At 45.1% G+C, this 14,890-nt stretch overlaps 1 protein-coding gene across 1 annotated transcript in view; it reads left to right on the top strand.

Annotated features, from left to right (window-relative positions):
- The window catches only part of NCOR1 (nuclear receptor corepressor 1), a 4,682,182-nt gene that overhangs the window by 3,985,563 nt on the left and 681,729 nt on the right, over nt 1-14,890 (top strand). The window lies entirely within an intron of this gene.

Below are 14,890 nucleotides of genomic sequence, written 5' to 3'. Positions count from 1 at the left end.
TTTGAGGTGCAGCATATTCATCAAATCTGGGTTTGACATGGCCTTGTATGTTAGGCAAAGGTCACCTCTGAGCAAGCGGTAAGCGACTGAATAGAGCTGGAGTTCTTTCAGTCGGGCAGCATAGGTCAGATGTTTGAGACCCTTTATCCTTTTGGTGAGGAACTTTTGTGGCCTCTCCAGCTGCTGCAAGTGTCTGGTCAGATACATTCCGAATGGGGCATTGTACTCAATCATTGGTCTGATGAGTGATGAGTATAGGGAGACTATGACCTCCCTTGATCTAGATGAGAATCCCTTCATGATAAGGTGGGCAATGTAGAAGGTCTTCCTAACTACTTTAGCTACATGGGTGTCGAATGACAGACTACTATCAACCTGGGTCCCCAGGTCCCTGATAACTTCTTCTGTGCTCAGTGGATTGCCACCTATTTGGTAGCTAGGGGTAACCTTGTTTTTCCCGAAGGGTATGACTATGCATTTTTGGCATTTAACTTTAGGCCATGGCTCTGGCACCAGTTATCCGTTTCTGTGAGACCCTTCTGAAGGATATCTGTGTCAGATGTGTTTTCTACTATGGCCCAGTTTGCAGTCATCTGCAAACTTTGTCAGCCATAACCCTCCTGTGTTTGCTTGTACTGGAAAAGTAGATGCCAAACAAGAGTGGGCCCAGGACTGAGCCCTGTGGTACACCACTTGTGACAGGCTTTGAGTCTGACATGGCGCCAGCAACTCTGACCCTGTGGGTTCTGTCACTCAGCCAGTTTGCAACCCATCTTGTGATGTATGGGTTAACATTTAAGCTGATGAGTTTTTCAATGATACCCGAGTGGGGTATTGTATTGAAGGCCTTCGCCAGATCGAGGTAGGCTGTATGGACTGCCTTTCCCTCATCAATGGCTTTGGTGACTGTTTCGAAAAAGTCAACCAAGTTCAGAAGGCATGATCTGCCTTTGACAAAGCCAACCTGGGATGGATCCAAAGTTTGCAAATTCCCTATGTCTTTATTTATGAGATCCATTATGATCCTCTCCATGGCTTTGCAGATAAGGCTTGTCAAGCTAATGGGCCGGTAATTTCCAGGGTCGGTGGAGGCACCGCCTTTGTGAAGTGGGACCACAGTTGCAGTGCGCCACTCCTGGAGTGCGTATCCAGAGGTAAGACTATGATTAAACAGCTGTCCTAGCTGTGGGTTTAATTCCTCGTTGAGTTCGTGGAGCACACAGCCGGGGACACCATCAGGTCCCATGGATGCTGTGTTTTTTGCTTTGGAGAGAGCAGTTCTCACTTGGGCGTTGGAGATGTTTGGGGGCTGCAATCGCTTGGTATAGATATCTCTCCTTTTGGGGAGGGGAGAAGTTTGCACTGAACCTGTCAGCCAGTATGTTGGCAATGTCTGTAGGATCAGTAATCTTCACATCATTTTGAACTAGTTCTGAGCATATCTGGGAGTTTCCTCCCAGGTTTCTAACTTATAGCTAAAGAAGGCCTTATGATTGTCTTTTGAGTCTTTAGCTATTTTTCTCTCAAAATTTGTTTTGGATGATTTTTATGAGAGCTCTTAGTTTTTACTTATAGTGATCAAGGGTGTCTTACCTTTTAAGGATTTTGCTCTATCTTGTAGTAGCTTCCTCCTTTTGTTGTAGAGTTTGTTTATGGCTGGGGTCCACCAGACTGGACGCTTGCCTTTGGTACAAAGAGTCTTTGTTTTGCTTGGGATTGCCTTATCCATGCAGTCCTGCAGGTGCTGGTAGAAGGCATTTGTAAGTGATTCAGCGGCTTGAGTACTGTTTTCCGCATTTCGGGGCCTTAAAGGCGACCACACTAGTCTTTAGAAGTGCGCACCCGACTTTCGAGAACTTCTTTCCTGTGGTCTTTTTATTTCAGGTGGCGGTGGGATGAGGACCTCCAGCGAGATTAGTTTGTGATCTGATCTCACCAGTGAGGGGTATACTTCCGGTGTTGAACATTGTGCTCCCATGTTCGTGATGATGAGATCAAGTATGTTTTCTCCTCTTGTGGGGATGGTGACTAGTTGTTCCATGGCATTTGAGTTTATGAATTCCAGGAACTTTTGGGCTAGGGTGTTTGGGCTTGAGTAGTGTTCCCAGTCTATATTAGGGTAATTGAAGTCACCTAGTATGATGGTGTTTGGTGATACATTTATCCCCTCTAGTGTTTTCAGGAAGGCCATGTGAGGTTCCTGAGTTTGTGAGGGTGGCCTGTAACATGCTACAATTTGCAGAGCAGTCTTGCCTATGGTTAATTGCACCTGGATGGTCTCCGATGCATCGTGCGTTGCCACCAGTCTTGAGGTGTGGGTGTCCTTGATGAATATGGATACCCCCTCCTTTCTTGGTATTGTCCAGATTTTGGGGCGGAACGCATGATAAGAGGTAAAACCTGATAGTGCTGGGGTGCTCTCAGGAGCCTTGAACCAGGTTTCTGTCACTGCACAGACATCGATGTTCTCCATACTGAGAAGGGCCTCGAGTGCGTGCATTTTGAGATTTAGACTTCTGGCATTGAGCAGCATTACCCTTAGTTTTTTCCTTTTTGTGTTCTAGGGTGGTAGGTTTAGAATTTGAGCCTTGCCTAAAAAGGCACTATGGGGTGGCAAGAGCCTTTGCCAATATCCGGAATCCCAGGGTGACAGGTGCAAAGCCGTCCCTTGCAAGCAGCGTGGCTTGTCCAGCATGTCATCCCAGGCAGACAGACATTGGATCCCCTTTGAATGACACCAGAGTTTAAGCCAATTGTTAAAGCTGATCATCTTATCTCTGTATTGTGGCATCATTCTTGGTGAAGGTAGGATACTGCTCAAGGTCAGAGTCATACCTGCCTGGGCTACATAATCAGAGAGCTCCTCAATGTCTCTTTTCATGTAGTCCAAGGAGGTGCGTCTCAGGTCGTTTACACCAGCGTGGACAATGACTGAGTCGTATTTGTACCTGCTGTTGAGAGACCTGAGTGCTTGTGTTATGTGGCGGATTCTAGCGCCGACAGGCAGCTTACTGTGACCTTCTCCTTACTCAGTCTGGTGGCGGACGTCAGTGTGTCTGACTATGGAGTCACCAATGACTAGTGTGTCTGGCATTGTGTTTGGCCTTAAGGGCTGTGACTGTTTGACACTCTGACTGTGAGGTCTATGTGTTGCAGGTGTTGTGTTCTGAGGTGGTGGTTGTTTGGGTGTCTGCTTTGGTGGCCTCTGCTGTTTTGGTAGATTTTGATCAGAGCCGAGTATGTCTTTGTGTGTTTATGTGTATGATTTGAGGTTGTGATGGTACTATGTGAGACTGGGTCTATAGTGTGTGTGGTAACCTTCTCCTCCTGACTGGTCTTGCCAGTCCTATGTTGAGAGAGCTCAGCCTCCAGTTTGGCCGTATAGTTGCATCTCTCGCATGTATTTGTGTTTTGTGGGAGGAGGAGAGGGTTGTCTGTGTACATGAGGCAATTGTAACATTGCCTCAATATTCCCAGGTTCACCAGCTGAGCAGGAGAGGACACTAGCAACTGATCCCTCGACATGCTAGAAGGACTAGACAAAAAACTTTAAAAGAGATTCCGGGGACGTGGGTGACCGAGAAATGGGGTTTGCCTTTTGGGGTGCTATCTATAAGAGTGCCGTATCAAGGTAATAAGTACTGTAGGAGCAAGTGCTAGGTTTAACAGATAGGGAAAAGTCTACTTGGAGTCAAGTAGAGATGATCTTTTTAGGTATTAGAGAAAGTGCTAGTAACAGGGATGCTTAAAGGTAAGATTGAAAAGAATGCACTCTGCAGTATGCACTAGTGAAGTTAGATATGAAAGTAGGTAACTTGAGTTTTACCTGTTTAAAAAGTTAAGGTTTAGTGGAGAGTTACTATTTTTAAAACAGCAAGATGGACTGAAAGGGGTGGTTACTTTTGTATTTTGGTACTATGAAATACTGTAGGATGGCCAATAAATTTAAATAATTGAAGGGGTGGGATTTCAAAAGTGATGGTTTTGTGATTACTCACATAAGCCAGTGAAAGTAGAGAGAAATGAGATATATGGTCAGATTAACATAAGAGGCGGGCAACTAGAAAGACAGTGGTATTTAACAAGACAACTTAAATGGGTGGGAGGGAAAAATTCTGCCTGACTCAGAACAGAGAGAGCTGTGGTCTCTTTTGAAGTTTTAATATGCTGTTAAAACAGAATGCAAGCAAAACACAAGGTAAAGAAAACAAACTACAGTATTCAAAATATAGAAAGGCAATACAGAAATACAAAAAATAACAGCAAACTAACCTTTCCTTCACAGCAAAGTGTAGCAGAGTCTTGAAGTTAAGAAAGCTGTTAAAAATTTAAAAAGCACCATTTGATGTTTTGAAAGGAAGGCATGCCTACATCATGGAAGAAGGCATTGGTGGTACTACTGAAGGAGGCAAGGATCCTGCAGAGACCCTGCATCATGTAAAATAATATTTATAAATCACTGTTACAAAGTGCTTGTCTGTGCTAGCTAAGAAAATTATGAATATTTCACCAAAGCTGGCTGATATGGATCAGTATGGTTTTCTGGTAGGGAGGCAAACATTTGATAACATTAATAGAACAGTAATAATCCAGAGGAAATTGGAATATAAAAAAGCTCCATTTTTTTGATTAGTTTGAATATAGGGAAGAAACATTCAGTAAGGTCTCCTGGGAATTCTTGAGGGATTATGTTCCTGCACATGAAATAATTAAACAGATGGGACATGAAAAGAAAAATACTTAGATTTTTGTATAAAAAAAGTTTCTGCTGTGGCAGCTAAGGATATTTGGGAAGAGTTCGTGTAAGGTTATTAAAAAGATTGTTAAAAAAAACAGCAGATTAATTGCACTGAACTTAGACAAGATATAGGCAGAGAAAACGTTTTGTTCTGTTGGTCCTGTACATAGGCCAGGCATACTTTTATCAGTGAGATTGAAAGTTGTGGATGACAGTAGAGAGGTGGAGCAATTTATTTGTGAAAGGAAGAGGGCAAGAATAAAGTGGGATAAGTTTTCTCCCTGATGACCAAGGGCTTTAGGGATTACCTGACTTTAAGGGAAAATTTAAAACTAGATAGAGTGATGTTCATGAAGCTGGAAATTGATGGTGTAATGATGAATGTTGTTAGTGCATATGCTCCACAAGTTGGGTGTGCAATGGATGAGAAAGAAAAATTTTGGAGCGAATTGGATGAAGTGGTGATGACTGTACCCAAGGGTGAGTGGTGATTGGAGCAGATTTCAATGGGCATATTGGTGAAGGGAACAGAGGGGATGAGGAAGTGATGGGGTAGGTATGTTGTTAAAGGAATGCAGAAGGTCAGATGGTAGTGGATTTTGCAAAAAGGATGGACATGGCTGTGGTGAATATGTATTTTAACAAGAGGGAGGAGCATAGGGTGACATACAAGAGTGGAGGAAGATGCAAACAGGTGGATTATATCTTTTGTAGGCGGGCCAGTTTGAAGGAGATTGGAGACTGTGAAGTGGTGACCGGAGAAAGTGTAGTTAGGCAGCATAGGATGGTGGTTTGTAGGATGACATTGGTGATCAAGAAGAGGAGGAGGAGTGTGAGGGCAGCACCAAGGATCAAATGGTGGAAATTGAAAAAGGGTAATTGTGAGGTGGAGTTCAGGGATGAGTTAAGATAGGCACTGGGTGGCAGTGAAGAGTTATCAAATAGCTGGGTAACCACAGCAGAGCTAGTAAGGGAGAGTGCTAGAAAGATGCTTGGTATCACATCTGGAAAGAGGAAGGACTACAGGGAGACATGGTGGTGGAATGAGGAAGTACAGGAGAGTATACAGACAAAGAGGTTGGCAAAGAAGAAGTGGGATTGTCAGAGAGATGAAGAAAGTAGACAGGAGTATAAGGAGATGAGGTGCATGGCAAAGAGAGAGGTGGCGAAGGCTAAGGATAAGCCATATGAAGAGTTGTATGAAAGGTTGGACACTAAGGAGGGAGAAAAGGACCTGTACCGATTGGCTAGACAGAGGGACCGAGCTAGGAAAGATGTGCAGCAGGTAAAGGTGATAAAGGGTAATGAGGGAAACATACAAGTGAGGAGAGTGTGTTGAGGAGATGTAAAGAGTACTTTGAGGGGTTGATGAATAAAGACAATGAGAGGGAGAGAAGGTTGGATGATGTAGGGATAGTGAATCATGAAGTACAATGGATTAAAAAGGAGGAAGTAAGGATAGCTATAAAGAGAATGAAGAATGGAAAGGCTGTTGGCCCCGATGACATACCTGTGGAAGCGTGGAGGTGTTTAGGTGAAATGGCAGTGGAGTTTTTAACCAGATTGTTTAATGAAATCTTGGAAAGTGAGAGGATGCCTGAGGAATGGAGAAAATGTTTTGGTACTGATTTTTAAGAATAAGGGTGATGTGCAGAGCTGTAGTAACTACAGAGGGATTATATTGATCAGTCACAGCATGAAGTTATGGGAAAGAGTAGTGGAAGCTAGGTTAAGAAGGGACGTGATGATTAGTGATCAGCAGTATGGCTTCATGCCGGGAAAGAGCACTACAGATGCGAAGTTTGCTCTGAGAATGTTGATGGAGAAGTACAGAAAATGTCAGAAGGAGTTGCATTGTGTTTTTGTAGACTTAGGGAAAGCATATGACAGGGTGCCTAGAGAGGAGTTGTGGTATTGTATGAGGAAGGTCAGGAGTGTCAGAGAAGTATGTAAGAGTGGTACAGGATATGTACGAGGGTAGTGTGACAGCGGTGAGGTCTGCGGTGGGAGTAATGGAAGCGTTTAAGGTGGAGGTGGGGTTACATCAAGGATCAGCTCTGAGCCCTTTCTTATTTGCAATAGTGACGGACAGGTTGACAGACGAGATCAGACAGGAGTCTCCGTGGATTATGATGTTTGCAGATAACATTGTGATCTGTAGTGAGAGTAGGGAACAGGTGGAGATGACCCTGGAGAGATGGAGATATGCTCTAGAGAGAAGAGGAATGAAGGTCATCAGGACTAAGACAGAATATATGTGTGTGAATGAGAGGAAGGATAGAGGAATGGTGAGGATGCAAGGCGTAGAGGTGGCAAAAGTGGATGAGTTTAAATACTTGGGGTCAGTAGTTCAGAGTAACGGTGAGTATGGAAGAGAGGTGAAGATGGAGAGTACAGTCAGGATGGAGTGGGTGGAGAAGAGTGTCAGGAGTGATTTGTGACAGACTAGTACCTGTAAGAGTGAAAGGGAAGGTTTACAAGAGGGTAGTGAGACCAGCTATGTTATACGGGTTGGAGACGGTGGCATTGACAAAAAGGCAGGAGTTTGAGCTGGATGTGGCAGAGTTAAGATTTGCACTGGGTGTGACAAGGGTGAACAGGATTAGGAATAAGTATATTAGAGGGTCAGCCCAGGTTGGAAGGTTTTGAGACAAAGCCAGAGAGGCAAAATTTACATTGGTTTGGACATGTGCTGAGGAGGGATGCTGAGTATATTGGGAAAAAGATGCTAAGGATGAAGCTACCAGTTAACAGGAAAAGAGGAAGGCCTAAGATGAGGTTTATGGATGTGGTGAGAGAGGACATGCAGGTGGTTGGTGTGACAGAGCAAGTTGCAGAGGACAGGAAGAAGTGGGAACAGGTGATCCGCTGTGGCGACCCCTAACTGGAACAGCCGAAAGATGATGATGAAGGGATACTTTAAAACTATGCAGTTGAGACTTGTATGCAGCAGGATCAGAGGAGTGCATTACTGTGGGAGCAAATGAGTTGTAAAGGGAAAATGATAAGTGGAAAGAAGCTAAGCCATTCAGAGATTACTTTTCATAATTGGGACTCTTGGTGGTATATAAGGAAAGAGAGACATGAGTGTTGAATGAAAGATTAGCTGTGGTAGGCTTTTCAGTGTAGGACCAAGAATAGATGATGGTGATGTTAAAGTTGTAAGAGACAGAATGTTAAGTAATAATCCATCAGAGGAGATTAGGAAAGACTGGAAGGGAAGATGAGAATGATAAATTACAAAAGAACAGTGGGAGTATATTTAAGACCTCTGGGTATGGAAATATTTACACAGTTGTCTTTGTACTCCATGTAGATTTCGGAGGATTTTTTTCCCCTTAAATAGAGAGCAGATTTTGGAGATGAGGGGAATGAAAGAGAGTGTTGGAAATTTGGGAAAATGGATTTTAATGATATTCTACAAAGTGGCCTGACAGTTTTTGGGGGAACATGTACTAACCAAGGAGGTGATGCCATTAAATGTGTTTTGAAGAATTGTTGAGAACATAGTAAGGCATTATTAAGCTTAGTATTATTAGCAGCTAAAAGAAACTGAAATAAAGGATTAAACCTGTTATAAATGAAGTATTGAATATTGAGAAAGAACTAAAAGAAATAGTTGTAGGGTCATTAAAAGATGAAAAGTATTTTTCATAAAAAATGGGGTATTTGGGAAGTGTATACAAAAGTAATGCTCAAATATATATATGACAAAAATAAATAGATTGGTAAGAATTGTAAAGTAAATCTGTCTGCTGTAATGCACAGTAGTAAATAGTGTTATGATGCAAATTGTGTAAGCATATACACTGTAGAAAAAACTTGCTGTGATGTTTCTCTTTTATTAGTAATGTATGTGAACTCTTGTTGAAAATAAGTAATGTTATGTATAAGTAAAGTTTTTTAAAAAATGAAATTTTGCGAGATACTGCTGTCAGAGAAGTTTTCTGCGGACATATTTGGTGTGGAAAGTTGAGTCATGCATGAGGACATCAAGCTGCTGTAGAAGTCTTACTAGAAAACTGAAGTCTGTGAAGCTATGCTTATATTGTCAGAACATATAAATGTATTTGGCTACCCTCACACACATGTGCTGTGCTGAAGTAATAAGATGCTTGCTTCTGAGTAGCCGTCTATCATCCATCCTTTCTCTTTTTGTAAACCAGATTATGTGCACGGGTCATTTATTGTGCATATCATTTGATGTTTCATTCAGTTGCCAGACATGTACGCTTGTGCTTTAACAGAATTATTTCTTAAAATTGTTTTATTAAGCATTTGTTGCAGTGATTTTAAAGTATTCATTATGAGCTGGCTGGCTGGTATAGATGGATGAAACAGACTGCACCCCAAATTACCTTGATTCAGTTATCTTGGACTGAAGTGGTTAACCATGTAATATAGGAGTGAGTGACTAACACTTGATCTGATGCAGTCCATGTCATTATTGATCACTGATGGGTCTAGGATCCGACATCTGATACGAGACGGCAACTAAGAGGACACCTCCTGAGTTCAAGCTCCTTCCCTTCCCAAAATCCCATGCTACCCACAACCCCCAGATCTCTTTTGCCACAATTTCGTTTAGATGTGCTTCCTGCAGCTCAAGCCTTTAGTTTTCAGATAAGTACCCTTTTTCTTTTATTTTATTCTGGGGTTTTTCCTCTCCCGTCTAACCTGTCTTCTTTGCACACTCTTCTAGTTAGTTTCCTCCCCTCCCAGTAGTGTTTTAAACTATCTTTTTTTAGTCCCTTCCCCAGTTTCTGCCATTTTTCCTCCCGGGTCCCTTGGGTAAGTTTTCTCTTTGTCTTTCCCTTTTCGACCTTGTTCCCCCACTCCCTTTTTGTTGTCCTGTGTATGGGTGGTGGGTGTTTTGTGTGTGTGTGCACACACACGGTCAGAGAAGCCCACTGGGTTTAAAAGGTGCTTCTCGTGCAGTCGGAAGATGCCCCATTCCAACATGCATGAGGAGTGTGTTTATTGTGTGGCACAGCCACATCTGGAGGTTGAATGCTACATTTATGCTGGATTCAACCTCAGGGCTTTCCTGGATCGCAGGAATGAGGTCCTGCTCAAAGGGCTCGCCAAAGGGGGATCCCTTGGTTTCTGGTTCTCTTTTCATGCCTCCTTCGGATCCCAGAGGGAAGTCTTCTTCCTCTGGGGATCCTCCTGCCAAAAAGCCAAAGCTCTCTGATTGCATTTCCCCGGGCTCTTCTGCTCCAAGAGCCCCAGCTCCCTCTGTCAGATCCGAGACCTTGGAGGTCCTCGGATCTGTCCATGGGGTGTCATCTGTTTCCTCGGATCCGACAGTTTTGTCATATCCGGTTATTATTGAGAGCTCCTCTCCCTGACTTAGAACATCGGATCCAAGGTTTACAAGTAGCTGTACCTCTAGAGACCGCAGACCCTCAGCTAGGTCGGGCCATTCTTCAGTCTCTTCCTGAGCCACCAGGTGTCTGCTCCCCTCAGACATGCATAGGATGATGAGCTTTCTCGAGGCCCAAATCACATTGGGCTTATTGCCATCCCCTCCTTACTTGCCTAGGGGATCTTCTCCATCCATGGGAATCCTCTCTCCTCAGCCAACATGTCTGGGTTTGGACCTTCAGGATCAGGGCATTCCCTGTGAGATGCCGAAGGTGTCGGGCATTTCTTCCCTTCCCACACAGTCAGGGACCCTGGCTGGCTCAGCTCCATTGCCTTCAGGGCTGGCTGTGACTCAACCCTGAGAGGTCGGTGCAGGTGTCCAAGGAGCGGAGTTGGTCTCGGAGCTTTCAGACCGTTCCCTCCCTCTGTGGGCCTCTGTGCTGGACAACTTGGGGCTGATATCTTCAGGTCACCACTTCTGTCCCGGTCGGCTGCCACGTCTGTCCCGGTTGGCTGTGGCCGATGGGGAGGGTGGGGGCTTCATCCAGCCCCATCGGCCTTCCCAGGTGATAGAGAGGACAGTCTTCCCCCTGGGCAGCTGCCTCTCCTTTGGCTCTAGGTCCTTCTCAGCCTTACTCGATGTTGGGAGGCAAGACCTCATGCTTCCAGGGTCAGCCCCTCCCATGAGTGCCTTCAGCTGGGCATAACCCGCCTCAGGATTCCTACCTTTTCGAAGTCCTCCCCCGAGCCCACCATGGAGGAGCCCCCTTGGAAAAGGAAAGTACAAGAGGAGGCATTCGGGCTCCCTCCCCGAAGACACGGATTTTCAGGAAGGAGACCTGTCCCCCAGACTTCCATCCAAAGGAGGTGTCCTTTGGAGACATCCTTGAGATTTGTAAGCAACGAGGCAGTTTGTGTTCCCCCGCCCCATCTTCAGAGGAAGTGTTCCTGAAGGCCTTTGGGATGAGCCCATTTTCTACCTGGATATCTCCCCTGCCACTGAGCTCATTAATCTCATTTCTGACAGAGCATGGAAGGAGCCGGACACAGTGGAACCATTTCCCAAGAAAGCTGGTAAGTTCCTAAGCCCCCCCCCCCAAAGATGAGACTTTTTGGAGCCAGGGCATTCCCATTGATGTTGTGGTGGCAGCAGCTACAAAAAAAGGAGCTCGCCAAACAGAGCTCCAGGGTCCATCCCCCGAGCAGGGAGTCTCTGGCAACTGACCATTTTGGGAAGTGCGTGTTTGCCTCTGCTACATTCGGTCTGAGAGCAACCAACTACATGACACACTTTACCCGGCTGCAAAAGGACTTGGTGTAGGAGCTCTCCACTTCCCTTTCTGAGTTGCTGCCTCTGGAGAGTCTGAAATTGGTCTCTCTGAAGCTGTCTACTCACTTCCCTAGCTAATGCTTCAATGAGGTTGATCTCTAATGCGGTGGAGGCCACCTCTCGAGCAGCGAGCACTGGCATTGCCATTAGGTGTTGTGCCTGGCTTTCACCTTTGCGGGTTTGTGTAACCCTTCAAGGCGTCATTCAAGCCATCAACTCACATTGGCCATGGATTACACTCTTGGTCTCTTTCAGCATCTAGACATGACAGCCAATCTGCCCAAATCCCATCTTTCCCAATGTAAGAACCTGGAGTTTATCAGGGTCCTTCTGGACATGGTGGCAGAGACTGCAGCACTTCCCCTATGCCGAGTCCAGATGATTCGGGACCAGGTTCGTCAATTGTTGGATCTGGAATATCCCACAGTCCAGTAGATCTTGCAAGTGCTAGGTTCATTGGTGGTGGCGATCCAGTTAGCACCTCTTGCCAGATGTATGAGATTTCTCCACTGGACCCTTGCAATGCAGTGGTCAGCCCACCTTCACCCCATGTCCATGACCACCTTCACCCCATGTCCATGACGGTCAGGATTTCTCAGGTATGCAAACGTCACATTGCTTGGTGGCTTCAAGCTCAGGATCTCCTAGGCGCAGACCCTTCTGTCTTCCCCAGCCCCAGGCCACGGTGACCGCAGGCTGCTCTCTGATGGGGGTGGGGATGGGGCATTATTGGGGAAGGAAGGTTCAAGTCACGTGGTCCCCCATAGAGACCAAATTGCACATAAATGTCCTGGAGATGAGAGCAGTCTGACGTTGCTAGCCTTCCAGGACTGTCTCCCTGTCGTGACAGTTGCAGTTCAATCAGACAACATGACGGTGGTCTGGTACATCAACAAGCGGGGGGGAACACAGTCTTACCCCCTGTGCAGAGAGGCAGTGGGAGTGTGAGAATGGGCGATGTCTTCCAGGCACTTTCTTCTTGCAATGCACATTCCCAGCAGTTCCAACATGTTAGCTGACAAACTCAGCAGATCTGTCCCAAGTCCTCATGAGTAGTCCCTTAACCAGTCAGTGATATGGCAGATATTCCACAGTTGGGAACTTCCTTGCTGTGATATTTTTGCCTCTGCAGATAACCACAAATGCAGTGACTACTTTGCCCTAATCCCCCCAGCAGGGGAGTCCCCCAGGGACACTGTGGTACATGACTGGCCATCGGGACTAATATACACTTACCCCCCCAACTCCCCTCATCCCCAAAGTTTTACAGAAAGCCCATCACCTGAAGACTCCTCTTATCCTCATTGCCCCCTTCAGGCTTCATCAGGTGTGGTTTTCCCTCCTTTGGTCTCATCTTAAATATCCACCTTGGATATTAGATCACATTCAGGAACTATTTCCCATCCGTGGGGGCTTCCTCTTGGCAATCTCCAGTCTCTTCGTCTGACCACCTGGTTCCTCCAATTCAAGTGATCCTTTCCCAGTCCAGCCTCCCTTCTCTGGTTAAAAGCATTATTTTGGCCTCTCAGAAGCTGTCTGCCAAGAAGGTGTATTCCAGCAAATGGAAGAGATTTTCTATTTCTGCTAAACAATGCAATCTAGAGCCCCTTTCAGCTTCTGTCCCTGACTTTTTGTTGTTCTTGGCCTCTCTTTTTCATCAAGGGGCCAGTTTTTCTATGATTAAACTCCAGTTGGCAGCTATATCCATCTTCCATTGGAATGCAAGTCCTACCTTTTCTTCTAGGCTTTGCAAAGCCTTTCTCAAAGGAATCTTTTTACACAGAACCCCTGTCAAGGAACCCGCCCCTCCATGGGATCTCACTTTGGTGTTGCAGTCTTTGACGCAAAATCCTTTTGAGCCTCTGGTGTCCTGTGATCTTAAATTCCGGTCATGGAAGGTGGCCTTTTTGGTGGCTATTACTTCGGCCAGGAGGATTTCAGAGTTGCAGGTTCTGTGCATCAAGCCCCCCCCTTCTTGGTTTTCCATAAGGATAGGTTGTCTGTCAGGACCAGTCCTTCTTTTGTCCCTAAAGTATCCTTGGAGGCTAACCTTAATCAGTCTGTTCAACTTCGTGTTCTTCCCTAGCTTTTCCAGTACAGGGGACTCTATAAGTTGCATTGTCTGGTTTTCCATACAGTTACGTTTTTGAAATATTTTGGAAGTCTGATCAGCTCTTTGTTGTCTTCTCTCAGGCTAAGAAAGGCCATGCAGTTTCCAAGGTATCTGGTTCTTACTGGATCGCCAGTTGCATATCCTGCATTTACGAAAGCAGACAACCGGAGCTTTCCGGACCAGTTAAAGCTCACTCTACTAGGTCGATAGCCACATGCTCTGCCTTCTTGGTGAAACTTTCTTTTGATGAGATTTGCGCTGCTGCTACTTGGTCTATCCCCCATACCTTTGTTATGCATTATAAGGTGGACTTTATGTCCAGGACTAGGGCTTCCTTTGGTTCCTCTGTGCTGTGGCATGTCCTTCCCTGAGGCCTCCCAGGGTTCATAGTAGCTGGGGACTCTGACCCATCCATGATCAATAATGATGTGGGTATCATCAGAAAAAGAGTTGGGTACTTACCATAACTTGGAATCTGTGCTATCCAGTGTCATTCTTCATCACATTCTCATCCTCCTTCCTCCTCCTCCTGGTGGTTTGTGAGTTTTGGAGGGATGTATATCAGTATTTTTTTTCATCTTTATAGGCAGTCTTCACTGACTTGTTCTGTCCAGCAAACTTGATCTGAGGGCTGTGGGTAGCAAAGGATCTTGGGAAGGGGAGGAGCTTGAGCTCAGGAGCTGTCCTCTTAGTTGCCCGCTCTGATCCGACGTCAGATCCTAGACCCATCCATGATGAAGAATGACGCTGGATAGCACAGACTGCAAACCCATGCTAAGGGAGGTCCTTTTTGCTGCCACAATGACTCTTGCAATGAAGCAGGAGTGCCTCATGCAGGTTGTATACATTTTTGGTTCTGCCAACCTGCACTAAGCTGCAGCCTTCTGGATGGCATGTACAGGTGTGCACAAGTACTCAAGGAGGCAAGTGCATAGCAGGCCTTTTCACAAGTGTCAGCTGCCTGGGAATAGGGATTTTGGCCAACATAAAATAATCAGCAGTTCTTTCCACATTTTTTTATTGCAGAAAAAGTCATTGTTTAAGAATGAACTGACTTTGCAGATGCTAATATTCTCAAGAAAACATACATTATTGTAACTAACAGCTAGAACAAATGACAGTGGGTGAATGTTACAGGTTCTTGACAATTTGGCCAGGATATTGCAGATACCTAGGAATGATGAACATAGCTATCCTTTTGCAAGCATCCTGTTGTTAGATCTTCTGTTATGCTGTCTTACATAAAGGTGATGCTTTCTTTATTAATGCATTATTTTACTGCTATTGAAGAGCTTTAGTTTAACATTAAGAAGTTAACATTTTACTGTTGCTTTATAACTTC

This window comes from Protopterus annectens, chromosome 13.part0 (assembly GCF_019279795.1).
Source record: "Protopterus annectens isolate FY-2018-M chromosome 13.part0, PAN1.0, whole genome shotgun sequence".
In the NCBI taxonomy this organism is placed as follows: Eukaryota; Metazoa; Chordata; order Ceratodontiformes; family Protopteridae; genus Protopterus; species Protopterus annectens.
The sequence above is the reverse complement of the archived record's forward strand: the minus strand, read 5'-3'. Positions and strand labels throughout refer to the sequence as shown.